Below are 12,996 nucleotides of genomic sequence, written 5' to 3' on the forward strand. Positions count from 1 at the left end.
ATGGAAGGTACAAGAAAATGATGACAAGCAAATGTCCAGTAAGTTAATGGTACGCAAATCTTGCAACGAGGGACATTACGTGGAGTGGAGCAGGATTCATGTGCCTGCCCCAAAGCAGAACAAATGAAATGACACAGTTTATAGATAAATGTATTATTACACAGCAAATTCTATAATATTTTGAACAATACAAAGAAAACTGTCTTTGAAAAAACTTCAGAACTGAACTTCGAGGCTAGCAAAGAAACTCTGAGAAAACTGTTCCTTGTACGGGATATTATTTTAAAGGGCACTTGCATGAGTCGGTAATTAAATGCAGATGAGGCAACATACTTGCAAAAAGAGCACAATACATTAATTTTTTTGATAAAAAATTAAGCATCAGCATTACGCAGTCCAGTTGTGATTTACTTATTTGTGCATAGTGATAGTGCCCAGGACGCATTGTGAAACTACAGTGCCAGGTAATGATTCATTACTGTGAATGCAGAATTTTATTTTGTGGTCATTTCTCCTCTATGACTATAATACAAAAACTTCACACTATCATGTAGAAATGGACAGAACAGAATTAAAAATACAAAGAGAGAAGTAAAGCCAAACTTTTGACAGTTAAGGAGCACCAAAATTTGCCTCTTTATTCTGCCGACAAAATCTTGCAAGAAACCTGTTTCGTGCCTACTGCCTCCATACTACCTAGTCCTAAATCCTGTAGAACTGGTCTGGAGTCTTGCAACAAATAATATCCGAAATTGTAATACAACATTAAGCGTCTCACTCTTTCGGCATAACGCTACTTTAATGTTTTTTTCAACTTCGGTGCTTTTATATTAAAGTAGATTTTATGTTGCCCTCACAAGGCTGAGATAACCTCCTTCTAAACCTTTCCACCACAAAAATTTTTTGTGGTAATCAGAAATCAAATCCAGGCCCTGTACATTACTAGCAAAAAGCATTAACATTAGACTATGTGGCCAGTTTGCTTTTGCTGCAGTGACATTAAATATTGCTTTTGTGACATTAGAAGACTTCCAGAAAGTGTATGACAACTACTGGGGAAGAGAGACTTTGACGGACGAAGAAACTGAAAATATAATAGAATCAACTGGCATTATCAATCATGACTGAAACAGCAGACAACAAATCAACTAACAAAGCTGTGAAAAATAGCGACATCACTGTGGAAGGTAGTTGTATGGATACTGCCAGCGAAGTGTCGTGAGGAGCTAAGATGAGAAATACTGTACGTTCTGTTTTCGTTCTAAATGAGTACCCACCAGATGTGTAAGTGTGTGACAGAGCTTCAATAGTAAAATAATTGAGCATACACTATTCTACATCTCTTCCCTGCTTCTTGGGCTAAACATCAGTGCTGCCAGCCACTCTGGCCAGGCAACCAGTTTGTTCTGCCAGTTAATACAGACAGAATGAGAGCACTATTACAAGGCCTCATGGCTTAGCACCATGGCTGAAGGATGATTGATATTAATACTTATTTTGATTATAGGATACAGACAATGAAAACTTGCAAATTGTCTTAGGAACAGTTTGGCAGTTAAAATTAAAGCAAAATTGTTTTGGAATGTGCAACTTAGTCAGTAGCAGTTGCAGGCAACAGGCTTGGCAAAATGAAGAGAGTGGTGATATACTTTAGTGAAACATTACGATTTATGAACTAAAAGTTCTAACATTGACATATATGACGAGTCATACCAAGTCCAGAACCAAGAGAGGCATGCCCTAATGTGTGAATGAGATGAAAAGAAAAGTATGAGATGCCAATTTACTCTCTTTGAATTAGGAAGAATAAGAGGTTAACATTCCACTGATAAAGAGCCATTGACAACAAAGCTGCAGAAATATGGATAAAGTATTTATTTACGGTCTTGTTCAAGGAACTGGCAGTAGTTGGAGAGGGCGAACTAATAACTAAAAACTGTGGTGAGGCCCAGAGACCCATGAGATGCCAACCAGTTGCAATGTCATCCTCTGCCAATTGTGCCTTTTGGACATGATATGGAGGTTATGAGATCAGTATGACACTCTCAGTCACCAGCTTTCCAGACCTCGAAGCTCCTATTTCTCATTTCAGTAGCTCCTCAGCTGGCATCAGTAAGCTGAATGGACCCAGTTCCAGTACTCCCATTAATGAATAATCCATGGCAGTACTGGGAATCGAACTTGACAGTCGCACTGACCATTCGGGTACTGAGGGAGACTCTGGCAAAAACTAAATCGAGAAGATTTGAACACCAACACTCCTGAACCCTTAGTATGTGTATTTTTGCTTTTGGCTTATTTTACAAAGAGTAAGTTATTACAATTGCATCCTTTTATTCCATATTTATATTGGGTTATTAGTACTGTTTTCTTTTTGGCAGATGGAAATTTTTTGTGTTTTATTCATTTGCAGAAAACTGAACGGTAAGCAAAACTGTGAAACTGTTAAGTGATATGTGCAAATTTCCAACGCGCTCATTGCTGAGAGATAGTGATTTTCAGTAGGTGGCATTTTCAAGTTGCCTCTGAAGACCCTGCAGAAGCTGGCAGTTTTTTTTTTTTTTTGCTGTTAAGGATATTGTTAATACTTTTGTCAATTTTTATTAAGCTTTTTGTCCTTGGAATGGACCCATCCAATAGAATGTCAGGACAATCTCACATCACACACCATAAGACAGATAAACATGAACTCTGTTGCAGAGGACATAATGCAAAAGACAATTTTAGTGTAGGTCATTCATAATGGTGAATGAAATGATTAGATGAAATTACTTTGGGAGAGTCTTAGGCTTTTTAGCTTTTTTATTTACTGGTGTAGAAAATATTTTAATTATTAGTTGGGGTGAATCCACTGCTGCTTTTAGATTATTTATAGTACGTGTTAAAAATGTGCGGTGCTCATCTATTTTGGTGCTACGTCCAATAATTTTTTGCAGTTTGTAGTAAATGTTTTGCTTTGTTTTCTGACAGTGCACAGAACTATTGTGAAATCATAATGGCAAACAGCATATCATGTCTATAATTACGCTGTATTTGATAATAAGTGGCACTATAATGTACCGATTGCAGAATTCTTGGAGCAGCAACTACGTTTGGTAATTTTGTGGTGCTGTGGGTAGCAGAGATTGATCTTGACTATGACTTTGGCAGTGAGCATTTCATGCAAATGGGCAATGGCTTGTGGTGCTACTCTTACATTATGTTACACAGGAGTTGTAGCAAGGTTGACAGATTACGTAATGGCTCATGCATGCGACTGTGAGCCTGATAGTGGTACTATCTCTAATAAACTGCTTTGATTACATGAAGGTATGGCTATCACTGGGCAAAGCAGATGGTTGTGCATGAGGCAGATCTTTAGTAGTTGTTGTTTATGTGGTTGGATTAGAAGCAGGAGGGTTTGAAGGGTGGGTATGTTTGGTGGCTGTGAAGAAACTGCTCCACATGTCAAAGACATGATGGGAACTCCACAGACTTAAACAAAAGTGAATAATGTAAGCTGAATTGGAAGATAGATGGAACCAGGCAAATACTTCAGAATAAGTTATCACCTGTTAAGTTCTCCACTGTTTAAGACTTGGCGAAAGGGTAATTGTTTAGCAAGAACAGGAAATATCTGATATGAAGATTGAAAACTGTAAAATTTTTCATAACAAAGACAGCACTGCCACTAGAGGAGTTCTGGAGATGATGATTGTAGTGAAAACTCACAAAGTAACATTCAGAGTAATCAGTTCTGTTCAGCACTTTATCATTCCTGTTTAGTGTGCATAATTACTGAGCCGTAATGAAAATCTGGCCAATCGTGCTGGAAGTTGCTGCTTTTTTGATGCACGATGCTTTGTAATGGGATCCACTTAAAGTTGAGTAGTATAGCATTTACTAATTTGTGTGCATGATTCCTGTGCTTATGAAACATACATTACTGATTCAGACTAATGCAGGGAAAGTGAGGGAATTGACATTTTTGGAGCTTGACTATTCGTTATCTACACCTAGAACAGGGAACAAATTTCATTTATTGGGTCTTACACTCTCGCAACAAAAGTTATACTTAAAGGATTTGTTTATGTACTGGAGAAAGCCGATTTAGGAATCATCTCCAGGCAATTAAGATTAATAACACTAAATTGCAAAATCTTCAGTAATTGATAAATGAATCGTAAGAACAAATCAGTCTGAAATAACTAGTGTAGTACAGGGGAGTCTGCTCTACATTTCTAACAGTGAATTAGAAATTAACACCAGTGTAATAAAGTTAAAATAATAGCTGAGGTGTCTTTTGAGACTGCTAGTTGCAGAAGTGGCCTAGTTTCTTTTCCTTAATCCTTCACTTCACACAGTTTAATTTAAGGAGCAAAATGCAAATCATACACAGCTGAAAATTTAGTAAAATAAAGCCTGTGTGTATCTTAATATAAAATAGTAGGTGATAAATGCTTTCGAGAGACGTGAGACAGGGCATTTGGCATTGCTATCCTTCAATTCATGTTTGGATATTAGGCTTTTAAAACTTCTGTAACCCAGAGGTACTAATCAGCTGCATTAGACTGCTGCTGTATTTCATTAAAATAAATCGAAGTGTGTGGTACTTTGTGTTTGTATGATGAACTGTAGTGGCATGTAATTGGAAAACTGAAATAAAAATATAGGATGGCACTGACACGTTTATCAGTGAACAAAGTCAAGGTCATGCGAAATGGCTCGTAACATTACAGAGGCGGCAAGACAAATAAAACATAAATCAATACCTAACAATGTATGTGCTATATGCCTATTTCTCTCCTCTCCCCCCCCCCCTCCTTTCTCTCCCTCACATCCTCTCATATATTAAAGAGAGTCACTTGCAAGCCAAAACTACTCATGGTCTTAAACTTATTGTGCATATGTATTACAACCACAGTTTTCAAATTGCAGCTCTACATGAGCAGCAAAGTTCTTTTGGAAAAAATGAAATGTGATTTAGACATTACTTAATATTGCCACAGTTACTTAACCTGAAAAATTATTTATTATGGACCATCAGTTTATTTTCATAGTAGTCATCCAGACACTCACAAGAGCTGGGGAGCTAAAGCAGTAATATTGCTATTGCAAAATTTACCTCAAAAATGAAACACGTAACATTTTGTCAAGTTTTTCAAAAAATAAAATTTTATCCAGAAAAAAGAGAGGGTGGACTTGGAGGATACATTACTCATTAAATAGGGAAATTGCTCAGCCCACAAATCAAGATGCAATAGGACATGATGGTAAAATCAGCACTGAAATGCTAGTTATAGATGGTATTTGAAAACCCAAAAAGTTAACAACATTGCCAATTAACATGTCAGGAATAAATGAAGACCAGATTGAAAATAAAAGCAGAGATACACCATAAACAGACAGTAAAATAGAACAATGAAATGCCCACACATTTTCTGTTCAGATACCACATTCTTTTCCAACCATTTCTTTGCTATACTGTTCTTTCCTCATGATTACTACTGGTACAAAACATCCTCTTACCATTACCTACTCTGGCTCTTATCAAAGTAAGACCTGCTTCATTAATAGTAAAGTTAGTTTCGAAATGCCGTATATCTGGTGATTCAATAAGGACTTCAGAATTGGTCACTTGTGTACACATTTATTGGACTGACTAGAAGGGCTGTTTATGGTGTAATTATGTGGCAAAATATTAGGGGCTTTCAATAAGTAAGGCAACACTTTTTTTTCCTGAAAATGCTTCTTCTTATTCCTCACTTTTTTGGCTGCAAAACCCTATTTTTCAACATATTTCCATTCAATACAGTGGCCCTATGCCACGTTACGCAGAGGCCCTGTATGTCTGCATGGTAGCCCTCTTCTGGGTGATGTCAGAAACGTTTACTGCATCAGTAACTTATCCATCCTCTACGAACTGCTTCCTGTGGAGTGCATCCTTCATCGGGCCAAACAGATGGAAGGTGCGTGATCTGGACTGTATGTTGGGTCAGGAAGAACAGTCCAATGAAGTTTTGTGAGCTCCTCATGGGTGTGCAGACTTGTGTGAGGCCTTGCGTTGTCATGGAGAATGAGAAGTTCGTTTGCAGTTTTGAAGTGATGAATACACTGAACTCATTTCTTCAGTTTCCTGAGGGTAGTACAATACACTTCAGATTTGATTGTTGCATCATGAGAGAGTACATCAAACAGAAAAAACGCGAATTTACTGAGGATGCAGCTTTGACCTTTTTCGTCGGAGAAGAGGTGATGTGGCATCACTCCATGGATTGCCTTTTTTGTTTCAGTTTGAAGCGATGGACCAATGTTTCATTGCCTGTGATAATGTTTGACAAAAGATTGTCACAGTCAGTTATAGCGTGCAAGCAACTCCATACATATGCGTTTTCATTGCTCTTTATGGTCTTCTGTTAGGCAGCAAAGAACCCAGCAGGCACACACCTTTGAGTACCACAACTGGTGGACGAATATGTCAGTCCTACCAACAGAGAGGTCCAGTTGCGCGGCGAGGTGTTTGATTGTGTTCCGCCAGCCACGTTGAATGAGTGTGTTTGCACATTTCAACATTGCAGGAGTCACAGCTATGTGTGGCTGGTTAGCAGGCAGGAGATCTGACTGGTCAATGTGACCTTGTTGCGATGATACAAATGAGGCATCTAGTCATCATCACCAAACAACTCACCATGCTTTTGTTCATTGCCAGGTCTCCCTAGACATTCTGCAAGCACCTATGAATATCTGTAATGCTCTGGTTTTCTGGTAAAAGAAACTCAATGACAGTTCTCAGCTTGGAAAGCACCTCCATTACAGATGCCATTTTGAAGGCACATATAGCAGTGCTACATATCAGGAGTTCATGAAACTGTAAGGGTTCAAGTGTGGATAATCCATGACATCTCACATGAAATACCGCATGTTTTGCATTACTTATTGAAAGTCCCTCGTACGTCAAATTTTTTCATTCATAGTAATAAATCAGACTCCTCAAAGCAATAATGCCGATTGTTTTAATATGATTGTGTTCACAGCTTCTGAATGTGCTTTGTTTTGAATAATCAAAGAATGTGACAACTTTACAACAGAATTTTCAAATCACATGATAAATTTTTGAGTGTCATATTTGGTACAGTGGGGCCAGCTACTCATAACATAATAAAGCAATTATGATTCCAAAAAGACTGCTAAGTCAGATTGCTTTATTTGTTACAATAAGCCCTACTTCTGCAAATAACCATTGTCAGGGCATCTGTAAGTGAATAGTGCATAATTTTGGCACAATATTTCCAACATTCTTGGTAAATATTAACTAGAAAACATTATTATAAAATCTGAATATAATAGAGGGAAACATTCCATGTGGGAAAAATATATCTAAAAACAAAGATGATGTGACTTACCAAACGAAAGTGCTGGCAGCACACACACAAACAAACACAAACATCCACACAAAATTCAAGCTTTCGCAACAAACGGTTGCTTCATCAGGAAAGAGGGAAGGAGAGGGAAAGACGAAAGGATGTGGGTTTTAAGGGAGAGGGTAAGGAGTCATTCCAATCCCGGGAGCAGAAAGACTTACCTTAGGGGGAAAAAAGGACAGGTATACACTCGCACGCACACACACACACACACACACACACACACACACGCATCCATCCGCACATACACAGACACAAGCAGACATTTGTAAAGGCAAAGAGTTTAGGCAGAGATGTCAGTCGAGGCAGAAGTACAGAGGCAAAGATGTTCTTGAAAGACAGGTGAGGTATGAGCGGCGGCAAATTGAAATTAGAAATTAGCAGAGATTGAGGCCTGGCGGATAACGAGAAGAGAGGATATACTGAAGGGCAAGTTCCCATCTCTGGAGTTCTGGCAGGTTGGTGTTAGTGGGAAGTATCCAGATAACCCGGACGGTGTAACACTGTGCCAAGATGTGCTGGCCGTGCACCAAGACATGTTTAGCCACAGGGTGATCCTCATTACCAACAAACACTGTCTGCCTGTGTCCATTCATGCGCATGGACAGTTTGTTGCTGGTCATTCCCACATAGGAAGCTTCACAGTGTAGGCAGGTCAGTTGGTAAATCACGTGGGTGCTTTCACACGTGGCTCTGCCTTTGATCGTGTACACCTTCCGGGTTACAGGACTGGAGTAGGTGGTGGTGGGAGGGTGCATGGGACAGGGTTTACACTGGGGGCAGTTACAAGGGTAGGAGCCAGAGGGTAGGGAAGGTGGTTTGGGGATTTCATAGGGATGAACTAAGAGGTTACGAAGGTTAGGTGGACGGCGGAAAGACACTCTTGGTGGAGTGGGGAGGATTTCATGAAGGATGGATCTCATTTCAGGGCAGGATTTGAGGAAGGCGTATCCCTGCTGGAGAGCCACATTCAGAGTCTGATCCAGTCCCGGAAAGTATCCTGTCACAAGTGGGGCACTTTTGGGTTTCTTCTGTGGGAGGTTCTGGGTTTGAGGAGATGAGGAAGAGGCTCTGGTTATTTGCTTCTGTACCAGGTCGGGAGGGTAGTTGCGGGATGCAAATGCTGTTTTCAGGTTGTTGGTGTAATGGTTCAGGGATTCCGGACTGGAGCAGATTCTTTTTCCACGAAGACCTAGGATGTAGGGAAGGGACCGTTTGATGTGGAATGGGTGTCAGCTGTCATAATGGAGGTACTGTTGCTTGTTGGTGGGTTTAATGTGGACGGACGTGTGAAGCTGGGCATTGGACAGGTGGAGGTCAACGTCAAGGAAAGTGGCATGGGATTTGGAGTAGGACCAGGTGAATCTGATGGAACCAAAGGAGTTGAGGTTGGAGAGGAAATTCTGGAGTTCTTCTTCACTGTGAGTCCAGATCATGAAAATGTCATCAATAAGTCTGTACCAAACTTTGGGTTGGCAGGCCTGGGTAACCAAGAAGGCTTCCTCTAAGCGCCCCTTGAATAGGTTGGCGTACGAGGTGGCCATCCTGGTACTCATGGCTGTTCCCTTTAATTGTTGGTATGTCTGGCCTTCGAAAGTGAAGAAGTTGTGGGACAGGATGAAGCTGGCTAAGGTAATGAGGAAAGAGGTTTTAGGTAGGGTGGCAGGTGATCGGCGTGAAAGGAAGTGCTCCATCGCAGCGAGGCCCTGGACGTGCGGAATATTTGTGTATAAGGAAGTGGCATCAATGATTACAAGGATGGTTTTCGGGGGCAACAGACTGGGTAAGGATTCCAGGTGTTCGAGAAAGTGGTTGGTGTCTTTGATGAAGGATGGGGGACTGCATGTAATGGGTTGAAGGTGTTGATCTACGTAGGCAGAGATACGTTCTGTGGGGGCTTGGTAACTAGCTACAATGGGACGGCCGGGATGATTGGGTTTGTGAATTTTAGGAAGACGGTAGAAGGTAGGGGTGCGGGGTGTTGGTGGGGTCAGGAGGTTGATGGAGTCAGGTGAAAGGTTTTGTAGGGGGCCTAAGGTTCTGAGGATTCCTTGAAGCTCTGCCTGGACATCAGGAATGGGATTACCTTGGAAAACTTTGTATGTAGTGTTGTCTGAAAGCTGACGCAGTCCCTCAGCCACATACTCCCGACGATCAAGTACCACGGTTGTGGATTCCTTGTCCGCCGGAAGAATAACGATGGATCGGTCAGCCTTCACATCACGGACAGCCTGGGCTTCAGCAGTGGTGATGTTGGGAGTAGGATTAAGGTTTTTTAAGAAGGATTGAGAGGCAAGGCTGGAAGTCAGAAATTCCTGGAAAGTTTGGAGAGGGTGATTTTGGGGAAGAGGAGGTGGGTCCTGCTGTGATGGAGGACGGAACTGTTCCAGGCAGGATTCAATTTGGATAGTGTCTTGGGGAGTTGGATCATTAGGAGTAGGATTAGGATCATTTTTCTTCGTGGAAAAGTGATATTTCCAGCAGAGAGTGGGTGTAGGACAGTAAATCTTTGACAAGGGCTGTTTGGTTGAATCTGGGAGTGGGGCTGAAGGTGAGGCCTTTGTATGGACAGAGGTTTCGGATTGGGAGAGAGGTTTGGAGGAAAGGTTAACTACTGAATTAGGGTGTTGTGGTTCCAGATTGTGTTGATTGGAATTTTGAGGTTTTGGGGGGAGTGGAGCTGGAAGTGGGAGATTGAGTATATGGGAGAGACTGGGTTGGTGTGCAATGAGAGGAGGTTGAGGTTTGCTGGAAAGGTTGTGAAGGGTGAGTGAGTTGCCTTTCCAGAGGTGGGAAATCAGGAGATTGGATAGTTTTTTGAGGTGGAGGGTGGCATGCTGTTCTAATTTGCGGTTGGCCTGTAGGAGGATGCTCTGAACAGCTGGTGTGGATGTGGGAGAGGAAAGACTGAGGACTTTTATTAAGGATAGGAGTTGACGGGTGTGTTCATTGGCTGAGTTGATGTGTAGGTGAAGGATTAGGTGGGTGAGGGGAGTGGATTGTTCAGTTCGGAACTGGTATAGGGACTGATGGAAATATCACTGCTGGTTACCAAGCCCCCACAGAATGTATCTCTGCCTACGTAGATCAACACCTTCAACCCATTACATGCAGTCTCCCATCCTTCATCAAAGACACCAACCACTTTCTCGAACGCCTGGAATCCTTAACCAATCTGTTATCCCCGAAAACCATCCTTGTAACCACTGATGCCACTTCCTTATACACAAATATTCTGCACATCCAGGGCCTCGCTGCGATGGAGCACTTCCTTTCACGCCGATCACCTGCCACCCTACCTAAAACCTCTTTCCTCACTACCTTAGCCAGCTTCATCCTGTCCCACAACTTCTTCACTTTCGAAGGCCAGACATACCAACAATTAAAGGGAACAGCCATGGGTACCAGGATGGCCCCCTCGTACGCCAACCTATTCATGGGTCACTTAGAGGAAGCCTTCTTGGTTACCCAGGCCTGCCAACCCAAAGTTTGGTACAGACTTATTGATGACATTTTCATGATCTGGACTCACAGTGAAGAAGAACTCCAGAATTTCCTCTCCAACCTCAACTCCTTTGGTTCCATCAGATTCACCTGGTCCTACTCCAAATCCAATGGCACTTTCCTTGACGTTGACCCCCACCTGTCCAATGCCCAGCTTCACACGTCCGTCCACATCAAACCCACCAACAAGCAACAGTACCTCCATTATGACAACTGCCACCCATTCCACATCAAACGGTCCCTTCCCTACAGCCTAGGTCTTCATGGCAAACGAATCTGCTCCAGTCCAAAATCCCTGAACCATTACACCAACAACCTGAAAACAGCATTTGCATCCCGCAACTACCCTCCCGACCTGGTACAGAAGCAAATAACCAGAGCCACTTCCTCATCTCCTCAAACCCAGAACCTCCCACAGAAGAACCCCAAAAGTTCCGCACTTGTGACAGGATACTTTCCGGGACTGGATCAGACTCTGAATGTGGCTCTCCAGCAGGGATACGACTTCCTCAAATCCTGCCCTGAAATGAGATCCATCCTTCACGAAATCCTCCCCACTCCACCAAGAGTGTGTTTCCGCCGTCCACCTAACCTTCGTAACCTCTTAGTTCATCCCTATGAAATCCCCAAACCACCTTCCCTACCCTCTGGCTCCTACCCTTGTAACCGCCCCCGGTGTAAAACCCGTCCCATGCGCCCTCCCACCACCACCTACTCCAGTCATGTAACCCGGAAGGTGTACACGAGCAAAGGCAGAGCCACGTGTGAAAGCACCCACGTGATTTACCAACTGACCTGCCTACACTGTGAAGCTTTCTATGTGGGAATGACCAGCAACAAACTGTCCATTCACATGAATGGACACAGGCAGACAGTGTTTGTTGGTAATGAGGATCACCCTGTGGCCAAACATGTCTTGGTGCACGCCCAGCACATCTTGGCACAGTGTTACACCATCCGGGTTATCTGGATACTTCCCACTAACACCAACCTGCCAGAACTCCGGAGATGGGAACTTGCCCTTTAGTATATCCTCTCTTCTCGTTATCCACCAGGCCTCAATCTCTGCTAATTTCTAATTTCAATTTGCCGCCGCTCATACCTCACCTGTCTTTCAAGAACATCTTTGCCTCTGTACTTCCGCCTCGACTGACATCTCTGCCCAAACTCTTTGCCTTTACAAATGTCTGCTTGTGTCTGTGTGTGTGCGGATGGATATGTGAGTGTGTGTGCGCGAGTATATACCTGTCCTTTTTTTCCCCCTAAGGTAAGTCTTTCCGCTCCCGGGATTGGAATGACTCCTTACCCTCTCCCTTATAACCCACATCCTTTCATCTTTCCCTCTCCTTCCCTCTTTCCTGATGAAGCAACCGTTTGTTGCGAAAGCTTGAATTTTGTGTGGATGTTTGTGTTTGTTTGTGTGTCTATCGACCTGCCAGCACTTTCGTTTGGTAAGTTACATCATCTTTGTTTTTAGATTTATTATAAAATTTGTTACATATGTCAGATGGTTTTGACATCCATATATTATTGGGATTCTGTCCCTTTCTCTTAATTACACTCTGTTAGTGTCCTTGGAGTAATTATTGTTGGCTGTACTACAAATAACTTGTTATGTGATATTGTTAGTGGTCTTGTATAATCTCTGGTTGCTTCATAATATTTTGTGTCTATCTGTTTTCTTGATTGATAATTTCAATAAAGTTTTCGATGTATTTTCTTGTGTTTTAGGTTGATTTGTTTATTTATCTATGATGTAAGAATTATTGTACCACAATTATGTACTGAATATTTCCATCTTAAATTATACAGATACACAACAGTGCAAAGATATGGAGCCTGTAATAATGCATTTTGTATTAGCTGACATGTAATACAGCAAGCCTGCATGACAAGAAGTAGACTGTCAGTGAGAATACCATAGTGTCAGCAAGAGGATTGACTGTACCTTCTTACCTACTTAACCATAAAATGAATAAAATTTATTGCTAGTTTCTCAGAACTTTTTATATTTAACTTCGTATTGCACCATATGCCCTGATTCCAACCACCCACATGACATCACCTGTCCTAGTTGTTCCTCTCATTGGCC

At 41.9% G+C, this 12,996-nt stretch overlaps 1 protein-coding gene across 4 annotated transcripts in view; it reads right to left on the bottom strand.

Moving 5' to 3' along the window:
- The window catches only part of LOC126457618 (phospholipid-transporting ATPase IF-like), a 650,785-nt gene that overhangs the window by 2,018 nt on the left and 635,771 nt on the right, over positions 1–12,996 (bottom strand). The gene's annotated exons all lie outside the window — the stretch shown is intronic.

This window comes from Schistocerca serialis, chromosome 2 (assembly GCF_023864345.2).
Source record: "Schistocerca serialis cubense isolate TAMUIC-IGC-003099 chromosome 2, iqSchSeri2.2, whole genome shotgun sequence".
NCBI lineage: Eukaryota > Metazoa > Arthropoda > Insecta > Orthoptera > Acrididae > Schistocerca > Schistocerca serialis.